General features: G+C 42.8%; 1 long non-coding RNA gene across 1 annotated transcript; it reads right to left on the bottom strand.

Annotated features, from left to right (window-relative positions):
• Window positions 1-8,730: 8,730 nt before the first annotated feature.
• On the bottom strand, window positions 8,731-13,447 carry LOC122944054. The gene is made up of 3 exons (XR_006390938.1): window positions 13,092-13,447; window positions 12,028-12,131; window positions 8,731-9,888 (listed from the first exon to the last, which is right to left on the bottom strand). It is a non-coding gene; the product is annotated as an uncharacterized LOC122944054 (long non-coding RNA).
• Between the last annotated feature and the right edge of the window lie 1,113 nt (window positions 13,448-14,560).

Below are 14,560 nucleotides of genomic sequence, written 5' to 3'. Positions count from 1 at the left end.
TCCCTGTAGTGGTTTCATTGGTCATTTGGGGTAATGTTTTTAGGAATAAGAGAGTTTTAATGTATACTGATAACAAGGGTGTGCTATTTGCAATTAATTGCTTGTCTTCTCATTCAGAAGTAGTTGTTAGATTATTACGTTATTTGGTTTATTGTTGTTTAGAGCTTAATGTTTGGTTGAAAGCTAAATATATTCCTAGTAAAGTTAATAAAATAGCTGATTCACTTTCCCGCGCGCAGTGGGAAAGATTCTTTTATCTAGTACCACAGACAGAGAAAACTGGAATTCCGTGCCCAAAGCAAGTTTGGAATCTTATCCGGATGTAATCAACAGTTTTATTAAGAAGTCTGTAGCTCCGCGTACATGGGAAGTATACTCGTTAGCTTGGAAGAGATGGTATCAGTTTTGTATAGTTAGTAATGTTTCATGTTTTAATTTGGATGTATTTTTTCAGTTTCTTTGTTCTCTATTAGATAAAGGTTTCGGTTATTCAGTTTTACATTCATCAGTTGCAGGTGTGTCATTCTTTTTTAAAGTAGCTGGTCGTCAGTCGTTTTCAAATCAATTCATAGTGAAACAATTTTTGAAAGGAGTCAGAAGGTCGTTTATAAAAGCAGATGTGAGACGACCAATCACCTTTGAGTTGCTCGGGTCTTTAGTGTCAGTATTAGAAGGGTGTACATATTCAATTTTTTAAGCGATTTTATTTAAAACTGCTTTTGTGGTGTTATTTTTTGGGGCATTGCAGATAGGAGAGCTAGTAGCAGCCAATAGAAGGTCTGTGTCACCATTAGAGGTTAGCGATGTTAATTTGTTAATTCAGTTGAAATTTTTATTAAAAAAATCAAAAACGGATCAGTTGGCAAGAGGCACATGGATTAAGTTAGCTAGGTTGAACGAATCACGGCTGTGCCCAGTTAAAACAGTAGGTGATTTTCTTAGAGTTAGACCTCAGAACAAAGGGTCATTTTTGATTCATGAGGATGGGTCAGTGTTAACAATTTAATGCTGTATTAAAAAAATGTTTGGAATTACTGAATCTAGGTAAAGAGAATTATTCGTCTCATTCTTTCCGAATTGGCGCGGCAACAGTTGCTGCCGGTTTGGGATTAAATGAAGCGATAATTAAGAGAATTGGTCGATGGGAATCTAACAGATTTAAATTGTATGTTAGGCCTAATTTGGTTCTTTAATGATTTTGATCTTTTTCAGGTCCAAAGAAGATGGTTATTTGGATTCTGGGCCATTCTTTTGTGTTCTGGGCAGAAAGAAGGGCTGCGGAGCGTAATTATTTGAAGAATAACTGTTTTGGTTCTTGTTTTATTTCTATTTTTTGGTTGGGTTTCAGAGGTTTAAAATGGTGCCAAATCATTCCGATTTTGAGGGGCGAGTTGGTTTCATTACCATATCCAGATGTTTTAATAATTCATGCTGGTTGTAATGATTTGGGCAAAATTAAGACCTTGGATTTGCTAGATCATATGAAATCAGATATGTTATGTATTAAATCTATGTTGCCTGATGTAACACTGATATTCTCGGAAATTATACCGAGATTGATTTGGAGAGGGGAGCAGTTTGGTTTTATGGAAAAAATTAGGAAAAGGATTAATTGAAACTTGGAAAAATTTCTTCCTACACTGAATGGATGGTCCATAAGACATACTGAACTTGAAGGTTTTGTTACAGGCCTTTATCGGAATGATTTGGTACATTTGTCTGATATAGGAAATGATATTTTTAATTCAGGTTTGCAGGACATGATAGAGAAGGCCGTGGTTTTTAGGGGGGGGGACATGTGGGATAATTCCCTCATGTCTGGTGGGTTAGTCACCCAGCTTTGCTGGGGGGATAATTTGTGGACTCAATGAATTTTTTAAATGAGTATTTATTTATTGGTTATTTATTTATTTAATTATTATGGTGTTTATAGTATTATATTGATGTAACCCTTAATAAAAGACCACGGCCAATTTCTACCACAATTTTGGTTTGTGTTTATTTATTAGTATAAGATTTATTGAGTAATTATTTATTTATATAACGAGTATTGCTCATATGGCAACATGATAGTGGGCACAGAAGTTATACTGAATGCCCACCATGGTGCCATTGAGCATTAGGGTAAGGGTTAATTTAAGTTATGTCTTCACTATTTTCCCGCCTTTTGTATTTTAATATACGATTCCTTTACATTTTCTGAGGTGATTTCTAAGTGAGGATTCTGATTGGTACCTGGTTGCGTACCTGTTGCTGAGGTACCTGTTTTCTGCCGGCTCCTGATTGGTGATTGAGATTCTTGGGCGGGAAAATTGAATATTTAAAGAGGATCGCAGCGGGTCTGGAGCTTGTCCGCCGCGGAGCTTGGATGAAGAGGACGTCGTCCCGCCCGCCCTCCCTTGTTTAGGAAGAAGAAGTCGTGGTCTGTTATTGAAGGGGGGTTAGTCACCCAGCTTTGCTGGGGGGATAATTTGTGGACTCAATGAATTTTTAAAATGAGTATTTATTTATTGGTTATTTATTTAATTATTATGGTGTTTATAGTATTATATTGATGTAACCCTTAATAAAAGACCACGGCCAATTTCTACCACAATTTTGGTTTGTGTTTATTTATTAGTATAAGATTTATTGAGTAATTATTTATTTATATAACGATTATTGCTCATATGGCAACATGCCCTTCTAGCTGAATTGGAGAGAGCAGCATCCTTGGCGGCGAACTTCACAGACTCCGCTGAGGCATCCACCAAGAATGCGGTGGCGGATCTAAGGAGTGTAATAGAATTTAATATTTCCTCTCTTGGGGTTTTATTTTTAATATGGTTTTCCAACTCATTGAGCCAGAAACACATGGACCAAGCTACCAACGTTGCAGCTATGTTTGCTTTTATACCAAACATGGACGCCTCCCAGAATTTTTTTTTAGAAGCGAGTCAGCCTTCCTCTCCATTGGGTCCTGCAATTGTGATGAGTCCTCAAATGGGAGGGAGGTCTTTTTGACTACTTTAGCCATCTGGACGTCAATTTTTGGGGGTCTCATTAAACTATTTAACATTAGCCGGATCAAATAATAGCCTATTCCTGAATTCCCTGGATACTCCCAGTCTTCTCTCAGGATCCGTCCATTCATCCAGAATCATATATTTTATGTTTTCGTTCACCAGAAATACTTTTGATTTTTGGGCTTGGAGTCCCCCGAACATCTCATGGTTGGTCATCTCCTCAGTGCCCATGGTTGCTCTGACAGCGCCCAATAATTCCTCCATGTCCTCAGATGAGACAAAGTATTTCTTACTATCCTCCACAATTTCACTCTCAGACAGTGGAAGCCTCCTCGTCCATGTCCTCTGAATCAGAGGAGGATGGAACAGACACCTTAGGTTTTTTGCCGATGGTGTTGGAGGGACAGATCTGAGAGTGGCCAGGGAGGACTTTATTTCGCTCTGAATCAAGGATTTGACCTCCATCAGTATGGATGGTTGCTCCTCCTTTACAAGATCATTGATGCAAACTTGGCAGAGTTTCTTTTTGTGATTTTCTGGAAGTCTCTTGCTACAAGTCACACACCTATGGATTTTAGTTTTAGTTCTGGGCTCTTTTACTCCCTATAAGATTGGAGTAACCAGGTATCAGTAGACATGATAAGTATAGCAGGTCGGTATGATACATAATTTCTTTCTCCCCACACGGTTGGAGTAGCCAAGGGGGCTTCAGAAGATTCCATCTTGACTGCAGGGGCGTCAGGGACAGACATCTGTAGCTTAGAGCACTAAGAGGAAGACGCAGTTGTGTTCCACCGCATATTCAGACTGCCGCCTCTAAATGCCCAGAGCGGCATCTGACGTCATTGTGGTGCGCGCATGCGGTCCAAGAGTGCAGCACTGAGGCTATTCAACAAGGAGTCTGTGTGCCGAGTGTTTTTGAGGCGCGTGGTCAGCTTCCTCAATGTAGGGAAGGGGGACCGACGCTATGAGGAGAGATACAGGCCCCTGCTGACAGGAACGAGATACAGCTCCATTGATATCCTCTGCCCAGCTTTGGACTCAACCGCAGGAGGGCAGAGGGAAGGGACAGAGATCCCTAAGGTATTTTAAAATAATAAAAGTCTTGACCTCCATCAGGAGGCCTCTCTGTGAGGTGCCCCCATAGGGACAGGAAACAATGAGGGTGAGAGTGGGTGGTGGCCTTTTAAACTCTGTGTTCCTGCCCCTACAGAGGTCAAGGGGTCAATCTCATAGTAGAGCCGTCATGGTGGACGAAATGGAAATTTTTATTTAAAAAACTATGCTAAAACAGCCATTTTTTTGTCACATTGCCTCACAAAAAGTGTAACACCAAGTGATCAAAAAGTCTTATGCACCTCAATATGGTACCAATCAAAACGCCATCTCATCCCACAAAAAATGAGACCCTACCTAAGACAATCACTAAAAAAATAAAAACCAATGGCACCCGCAAACAAATTCATCAAAATCTGCGCTGCAAAAGCCATATGGGGTGTTGCCGTATTCAGGAGAAAATGCAACACCCCAATGTGCTTTTCCCCCTTGTGAAAATGAAAAATTTGGGGTTAAAGCAACATTATTGGAAAAAATGAAACTTTTCATTTTCACAGCCAAGTGTTTCCAAATTCTGTAAAAGGCTTAGGGGGTCAAAGTGCTCAGAACCCCCCCAAATATATTCTTGGAAGGGTTTAGTTTCCAAATTGGGGTCACTTTTTGAAGGTTTCCACTGTAGGGGTACATCTGGGTCTCTTCAAATACAAAATCATGCCTAAAAACCATTCTAGCAAAATCTGCCTCCAAAATCCATATGGCGCTCCTTTACTTCTGACCATTGCCACATGCCCATAGAGCAATTTACCACTACATATCGGGTATTTCTGTAAACTGCAGAATCAGAGTAATGCATATTGATGTTTATTTTGCTGTTAACCCTTGCTGTGTTGCAATAATAAATTGATTAACATGAAAAATCTGCATAAAAATTGAAATTTTGAAATTTCGCCTTTATTTTCCTTTAATTCTTGTGGAACACCTAAAGGGTTAACAAAGTTTGTAACATCAGTTTTAAATATTTTGAGGGGTGTAGTTGCTAAAATGGGGTAATTTATGGGTGGTTTCCATTATCTAAGCCCCTCAAAATCACTTTATATCTCAATTGGTGCATAAAAAAAATGGTTTTGGAAATTGTTAAAAATTTGAAAAATGGCTTCTAAAGGCCCTAAAAAAATGAAATGACATTTACAATATGATGCCAACATAAAGTAGACATATGAAGAACGACGACTGAACTATTTTATGAGGCATTACTATCTGTGTTAAAAGTAGAGAAATAAAAATTTTGAAAATTATGAATTTTTCCAAATTTTGGGTAAATTTAGGATTTTTTTTTTATAAATAAAGGAAAAATATATTGACACTGTCCTGAAGTACAATCTGTCACGAGCAAACAATCTCAGAATGGCCTGGATAAGTAAAAACATTCTAAAGTTATTATTACCACATAAAGTGACATGTCTGATTTACAAAAAATGGCCTGGGAAGGAAGGTGAAAACTGGCCCAGGGTAGAAAGGGTTAAAGTAAATTCAGAATTTTCATTTTTTTAGCCCTGCCTGCCAAGATCCATAACCTATTATGTCTTATTCTTGAGCGACAAATTGTATTTTTTAATAGCACATTGTAATTCTTTTTTATTTTGATTGTTAGGACATTTTTGGACTTGTAGATACTCATTATGCTTAATTTTATTATTGTTTCTTATATGTAAAATCAGGAAAAAAGAATTTTAGTATTTTTTTTAGAAGACCTATACTTTGATTTTCTGATCTCTGGTACTAGGATTGTGACAGGCTGCTGATTAATCTGTGTCTCAGGTTAAGGCCATATTCACACCAATGTGTGCCGGCCATGTCCGTGCTGCAGACCGCATGCACTACTTATTTGCATTGTGGAAATCCACAGAAACACTCAATAGTGCTTCTGTGGGTTTTCAACCCGTGTCTCCGTTCCGCACCCATTGAAGTGGCACAGCCATTGCCGCTTTTGTGGTTCGCAAATTGCTGATCTACAAAATGCAGATACCGGCCACGTGCGTTCCACAATTTGTAGAAGTGTCCTATCTTTGTCCATAATTCGGACAAGAATAGGACATGTTCTATTTTGTTGAGGGGCCGCGGAACAGACAAATGGATGCAGATATTACACCGGTATGCTATACGCATCTTTTGTGGCTCCACTGAAGTGAATGGGTCTGCATCCAACCCACAAAAATTGCAGATGCGATTGACCAAAAATAAGTTCATGTGCATGAGCCCTACTCCTAGGAGGTCCTCCATACAGCAACTTCAATCTAGCTAGTTCAGTACTGAAATGACTAGAAAGCAGTTGTTGCAGGGAGGTCCATTATTTCTGGGCAAATGGTAGTTATGGGGAGGTCCTCCTTACAGCAACTCCATTCTAGCTGACCACTGAACTGACTAGAATAGAGTTGCTGCAGGGAGGGTCTTTATGCCGGTGCTATAACAAGTCCCTTCCATAGGTCTTCTTTGTTAACCATCCATTGAACAGTTGGGCCACAATTTACAGGAAGCTAGAATCTATTACTTTGTCTTAGAATTACTTACTTTTTGGATTAGAATTTTTGGGGTTTGTTGTTCATTTTGCCTGCCAGCCAGATACTTGCAGTATAATGTTTTTCAACTTCTGTGAATGGCATCTTTGCTCCAGCAGTCTGGTAGGAGTTAGACTCTGATCACATAGGCAGTATGGTAGGAGTAAGGGTCCATTCACATGTCCATGAATGTGTCCGCAGCGGACCCATTAATTCTCTATGGGAAAGCACACATTGTGCTGTCCGCATTTCTAGAGAGCGCCCCCGATCTTTCGGTCCACGGCTCCGGACAAAAATAGAACATGTCCTATTCTTGTCCACAATTGGACAATCTATGAGAGTGCCGGCCGGGTGTATTGCGGATCCGCAATACACTATGGACGCTTAAATAGACCATTAGACTCTAATCACATAGGCAGTCTGGTAGGAGTTTTACTGTGGTTACATAAGAGATATCAGAGGGCTCTGATGTGCTACCAACAGAAATTTATAGTAAATATTATTGGCTCTCGATTTATTAAATGTTTTCCATATTAATGGGGGTCCCCCGCCACAATAGTGGTTTTGAAAGAGTTTGTGTAAGTTATCCCAAGGATAGGGTGACTAATTGGTGGAGGCTAGGACTCCACTGATCCTGAGAAAGGGGATCCCATTCACCCAATCCAATGGGGATAACTAGCTAATCTGATTGCAGGGACCCCCACTGACTCTAAGAATGGAGGTCCCATTCTCCTGATCTGATGGAGCAGTAGGTCGGCCATCTACCCTGCTGCTCCATTCATTCTCTATGGAAGTGCCTGAAATTGCCAAGTGCTGTACTCGAATATGTTATAGAAAATGAATGGATTCCTGCCCGACCTGCTGCTCCATCACTCCTGTTTGCAAATTTTCAAATTCCGCAACCTGTGCAGGTGCCCTAAATATTTCAGACAACATGGGGTCCTTAGTGACAGAATGGAAGTACATAGCCAACTAAACATATTTAAAGGGGTTGCCCTTTTTTAAGAGGAAACCAGAAGAGTAGTGGGGTCATTATCAAACTGGTTTAAAGTAGAAGTGGCTTAGTTGCCCATAGCAACCAATCAGATTCTACCTTTCATTTACCAAAGGAGCTGTCAAAAATGAAAGGTGGAATCTGATTGGTTGCTATGGGCAATTAAGCCAGTTCTACTTTACACTACTTTGATAAATGACCCAATAAATGACTGCTTACTTGCCAGATCCCTCTCCAGTTTATTATAGTTAATGGGGCTGCCATCCAACAGTTTTATTAAAATAGATAGATAGATAGAATTGATCATGGTGAATTAAAGGGGTTATCTGGGAATTTATATTGATAACCTATCCTCTGGATTGGTCATTAATATCAGATCTGTGGGGGTCCGACACCCAGGACTCTGCCAGTCAGCTGTTAAAAGAGGATGATGGTCCGTCAGTGCCACAGCCTTTTCCTAGGCCAGTGACATTCAAGTAAATGGGGCTGAGCTTCAATACCAAGCACAGCCACTATACGATGTAGGGTGCTGTGGTACCTTATAACTGAACCTGAGTTCAGTAAAAGGTATTTACAGTAGAAATTAATAACTTCGGCTCATCAGAGCCAATACATTCTAATACTGTACGGAGAGCTCGCTCCATACAGTATTCTAAGTGTTATGCGAATCGACTTTGGATATCTCATCCGAAGTCGATTCGCTCATCCCCAGTGCTAAGCTTAGAGAGCTGCCAGGGCGCCAGCTGATCGGCGAGTGTGGCAACTTCCTGAAACAGCTGATCGGCGGGAGTGCTGGAATCCTGAGGATAGCAAATCATTATCAATTCCTGGATAACCCCCTTTAAAGAGGACCTTTCACTAGAATAAAAAATCTAAACTAAGCATACAGACATGGAGAGCAGCGCCCAGGAATCTCCCTGCACTTACTATTATCCCTGGGCGCCGCTCCAATCTCCCGGTATAGGCTCCAGTAGCTTCATATGTTCGGCTCAACTGGGTGGAGCCTGCCGGCGTCTCCTTCTCCCAGGCTGTAGCGATGGCCAATTGCAGCGCTCAGCTCATAGCCTGAGAGAGAAAAAAAACCTCTCAGGCTATGAGCTGAGCGCTGCGATTGGCCATCGTGATTGGAACACTGGGGAGCTGTCCTAGTCTCGGAGCGCCACGTCACCTCCCTCATCGCCATTACCCTCATGGTCTGATTTGACAGGGTCATGCATCCTCATTGTTCGGAAGCCGGCCCTGAAGACTTCAATGTCACGTGTGCGGTTGATCTCACAAGGCTTTCCCTGCTGGAGGAAACGGACATCGACAATTGTGCAGTGCAGGTCTCAGCGGGGAGAGCCCTGTGAGATCAACCGTACATGTGCCAATGAATCTCACCGATGCAAGCACAAGATTTTAGGACTGGGCTTCCAAACAATGGAGATGCCTGACCCTGTGAAACAGGCTATGACAGGAATTACAATGGAGGAGAGGAGAAGGTGAAGTGGTGCTCCGAGGGGCTAGGCCTGCCTCCCAGTGCTCTGAGCGCCTAATTTGCAAAATAAAGATTTTGCTATAACCATACGGCTCATTTAATTAATCTGAATCAACCCTACTAGGCAGTGTGTAAGGTAATGGAATCTGTCGGCAAGATCTTGGACTATAATGTACAGTAATATATGAGTACTGCATATAAGGATTCCAGATCACTAGTTTTTTCTAATGCTCCCCATTATGCCACTGAACGCTCAAATCTGCACTGAAATACACATCCTGGACTACCATGCTGTGCTAATTGAGAAGACTCCTGTTAGCATGCATGGCAGTCTAGACTCTGCATTTCAGTGCAGCTCTGAGTGCTGACAGCAGAGATCTGGAGTCCTTATCTGTGTAGGACTACTCATATATTACTGCAGATAACAGTCCGAGACCGTGGTACAGATTCTATTTTAAGGGGATGCGCTCTTGGAAGAGGGACAGTTTTAATTATGTTAGGCAACGCTAATTTGCATTGCCATGGTTTACATATAGTAAAATTAGGTGACATTCCCTTTAATAGGGTTGATCCTGGTGACAGCTGCTCTTTAACAGTATAAAATAATATTACTACCACAGGAGGAGGGGGAAAATGCTGGCATTATAATCTTGCGGGACAATGGTGGCATTATAATACAGGATGGGAAGATGGGGTGGCTGTTCAGTAAATACACATGTCAGGCTCTCATCAGATTCACCAACCACTTCTCCAAGCTCTTGGGCAGCAGGGGGCGCTGTAACAATGCTAAGTGTTCATTGCCTGGGGAAAAAAAAAAAAATGAAAAAGTCATACTCAGAGACTTATGTCAGATGATCGCGATAAATTCCCATTTAGAATAAAAAACACTTGGGGCCACAAGGAGACAGTAAATTTTATGGGGATCACAAGGAGACAGTATACTGTATGGGGGCCAAATTCTCAATCTAACCACTCCTCCCAGCCCTACTATTAGGCCTCCTGCACACAACCATAACTGTTTTGCTGTTCGGAAATCATGGATCTGCAAAATACAGTGTGCGTGCATCCTACGACAGCACACGGATTTAGAAATGAATGGAAACACATTCGATCTGCAAAAAATGCGGCTCGTATGCGGACTGGTAGGTCATCAATATAAATCACTGCACAACCTCTCTAACCGCTAGCCGCCACTGTAACGCGTCCGGGCGGCAGCACTCTCAGGTCTCAGCGACGCCTATTGGCATCATCTCGTGAGACCTGAGATTTCCTGTGAACCGCACAGTAAACAAGTTGAACTACAGCCTGCCAGCGCTGATCATTCGCTGGCAGGCTGTAGATGTTTAAAAAATAAAAAAATTGCATCAGAAAGGTATATTAGACGCTGTTTTGTTGTTGGAGGCAATGCAGTTTGCGGATCCGCACATTGCCAGAACTATACAGAATTGCGGACAAGAATAGGACAGGTTTTATATTTTTGCGGAACGGAAACGCAGATCCGCAATTCCGGATCCGAGCGGGACAAAGTGTGTCCCCATAGGAATGAATGGGTCCACAAATCCGTTACGCAAAATGCGGAACAGAATTGCTGATGTGTGAATGGGGCCTAAGGGTCCCTTATCACCGCCAGTTAGTTAGCTACTTGTTAGCGCCCAGCCCACCGCACTGCAGTCACTGATTAGTCGCCGATTAGCGTAATCGCTGTCGCTAATCAGCACTAGTACTATATAGTATTCCGTGAGGGGCATGGTGAGTTCATGTAAAAAAAAAATTTTTGTCACAAGTTAGTGGAATATGAGACTTTGTAAGACAAAAAAAAATAAAAAATATAATAAATATCAATTTCCGCTAACTTGTGCCCAAAATAAATATCAATTTCCGCTAACTTGTGCCCCAAAAAATAAATTCTTCTATGAACTTGCCATGCCCCTCACGGAATACCTTGGGGTGTCTTCTTTCCAAAATGGGGTCACTTGTGGGGTATTTATACTGCCCTGGCATTTTAAGGGCCCTAAAGCGTAAGAAGTAGTTTGGAAGCCAAATGCATAAAAATGCCCTGTGAAATCCTAAAGGTACTCATTGGAATTTGGGCCACTTTGTGCACCTAGACTGCAAAAAAGTGTCACACATGTGGTATCACCGTACTCAGGAGTAGTAGGGCAATGTGTTTTGGGGTGTATTTTTACATATACCCATACTGTGTGTGAGAAATATCTCTGTAAATGACAACTTTAAAAAAAAATGTTATACGAAGTTGTCAATTTACAGAGATATTTCTGTCACCCAGCATGGATACATGTAAAATTACACCCCAAAACACATTGCCCTACTTCTTCCGAGTATGGCAATACCACATGTGTGACACTTTTTCTGACACAAACCTGTATAGAAATGTAATTATATTTGAACTATTTTACCAGTAAAAAGTTAAAAATACACTTTTTTTTGTGTGAAAATTGCGGTCTATTTTGATTAATATCAGAAAAACGAAAAATCTCAGCAGCAATCAAATACCACCAAAAGAAAGCTGTATTTGTGAGAAGAAAAGGAGGTAAAATTCATTTGGGTGCCAAGTTGCATGACCGAGCGATAAACCGTTAAAGTTGTAAAGTGCCAATTTGTAAAAAAGGGCCTGGTCACTAGGGGGGTATAAACCTGTGGTCCTTAAGTGGTTAAAGACATTTTTGGATAGGCATCACATTTAGCTCTACAAAACATGCAGGGTTAGGCCTCATGCACACGGCCGTTGTTTTGGTCCGCATCTGAGCCGCAGTTTTGGCATCTCGGATGCAGACCCATTCACTTCAATGGGGCCGCAAAAGATGCGGACAGCACTCCGTGTGCTGTCCGCATCCGTTGCTCCGTTCAATGGCCCTGCAAAAAAAATATAACATGTCCTATTCTTGTCGTGTGCACGTAGCCGAATACAGCGCCACATACATCTTGCATCCAGTGATGTCTTCTCTTATGTAGGTTTGCGTTTCTTAACTTCTCCATTCAGAGATCAGACCACCATGACAACTTCTTCCAGCCAAGTCTTGTCTCTGCAGAGATTGACACACAGATATCTTAGAATCCTCAAATCAGCCCCCTCCTGGTGCCCCAACAGTGTCATCCTGCTGCTACACCAATACTGTGCTCTGCTCCCTAATGCCCACAAATACTAAACTGTAGAAATAATAGTCCCCCATCCAAGAACTCACACCCCTCAATAGTAATAGTGCCCCCTACAGTACCCCCAATAGCAATACATTAGAAGTATTGCCTGCCATACTGTCCCCAATAAAGCCCCCACAGTACCTTTAATATTAATAATGCCCCCATAGGGAATTAAGTCACCCATATGGTGCCCCCAGCAGTAACAAAGGCCCCCTTCTAAGGCACCCCTTTAGAGCCCTAAGTAATAATAAATAAATAAAAATCGACATATTGTCCCCAGTAGTTATAATGCCCACCTGTGGTAGCCCTAGTATATATAAAGCCATGAAGTAGTGTCCCTTTGGTTATAATGAACCCGTGTATAGTAACCTGTATTGTAGTACTGTACGTGTAAGGCCCTTGTAGTGCTCCGGCCTGCAATTCCTGTGGTGCTAGTATGTATAAGGCTCTCACCCTCCGTCCCCCAGCGCCCAGTGGTAGTACATAAGTCTCTGTAGTATCATGCCCCTCTATATATAAATGTTCCCCCTGTAGTGTAATCGCTATATATATATATAAATGCTGCCCCCCCATAGTACAATGCTCTCTCTCCCTTATTATAATGCCCCCATTTATACATTTCGCTCCTCCTCTAGTATAAGCCCCATATATAATGCTCCCCCTGTAGTATGATGCCCCAGAGCCAGTGCCATTAGCCCCCAAGCCCCATGGCATTTGCCATCATCTGCCTCAGACATGTCCCCCAGAGCCAGTGCCATCAGATCAGCCCCATGGCCATCCTTTGCAAATAGATCCCCCTCCCCGATCTTACAGCCCCCCCCCCCTACAAGAATAGCTATACTTACCTTTCCTGCAGGGTGCTCGGCGAGTCGGCAGTCTGCAGGTGTCTCGTCGTCTTCTTCCCAGCATGCATTGCAGGACCGGACGTCACACACAGAGTCAGCCAGCGGGCTCCAGTACTGCGCGGTGCAGACTCAGGAGCCGGAGCGGTGAGAAGCTTCTTCAATTCACTACCGCTCCGTGGTCATATCGCGGTCAGGTGATATATATGCAATATAGACAAAATCTGTATCGTTGCAGATTCATATCGTGCATATCGCCCACCCCTACCCTACCTTCACCATTGCAAAAACACCACTAACCTCCCTTCAGATTTCCCCAACATACAGTCCCATGTAAAATACATCACTCCCCCTGCCTTCAGCCGCTCCAGCATACAGTCCCATGTAAAATACATCACACCCCCTGCCTTCAGCCCCTCCAGCATACAGTCCCATGTAAAATACATCACTCCCCCTGCCTTCAGCCCCTCCAGCATACAGTCCCATGTAAGATACATCACTCCCCCTGCCTTCAGCCCCTCAGCATACAGTCCCATGTAAGATACATCACTCCCCCTGCCTTCAGCCCCTCAGCATACAGTCCCATGTAAGATACATCACTCCCCCTGCCTTCCGCCCCTCAGCATACAGTCCCATGTAAGATACATCACTCCCCCTGCCTTCAGCCCCTCAGCATACAGTCCCATGTAAGATACATCACTCCCACGTAAGATACATCACTCCCACTGCCTTCAGCCCCTCAGCATACAGTCCCATGTAAAATACATCACTCCCACTGCCTTCAGCCCCTCAGCATACAGTCCCATGTGAGATACATCACTCCCACTGCCTTCAGCCCCTCAGCATACAGTCCCATGTGAGATACATCACTCCCACTGCCTTCAGCCCCTCAGCATACAGTCCCATGTGAGATACATCACTCCCACTGCCTTCAGCCCCTCAGCATACAGTCCCATGTGAGATACATCACTCCCACTGCCTTCAGCCCCTCAGCATACAGTCCCATGTAATATACATCACTCCCCCTGACTTCAGCCCCTCCAGCATACAGTCCCATGTAAAATACATCACTCCCCCTGACTTCAGCCCCTCCAGCATACAGTCACATGTAAAATACATCACTCCCCCTGACTTCAGCCCCTCCAGCATACAGTCCCATGTAAAATACATCACTCCCCCTGACTTCAGCCCCTCCAGCATACAGTCCCATGTAAAATACATCACTCCCCCTGACTTCAGCCCCTCCAGCATACAGTCCCATGTAAAATACATCACTCCCCCTGACTTCAGCCCCTCCAGCATACAGTCCCATGTAAAATACATCACTCCCCCTGACTTCAGCCCCTCCAGCATACAGTCCCATGTAAAATACATCACTCCCCCTGACTTCAGCCCCTCCAGCATACAGTCCCATGTAAAATACGTCACACCCCTACCTTCAGCCCCTCAGCAGAGTCCCATGTATAATACAT

Source organism: Bufo gargarizans, chromosome 1 (genome assembly GCF_014858855.1).
Source record: "Bufo gargarizans isolate SCDJY-AF-19 chromosome 1, ASM1485885v1, whole genome shotgun sequence".
Lineage (NCBI taxonomy): Eukaryota > Metazoa > Chordata > Amphibia > Anura > Bufonidae > Bufo > Bufo gargarizans.
The sequence above is the reverse complement of the archived record's forward strand: the minus strand, read 5'-3'. Positions and strand labels throughout refer to the sequence as shown.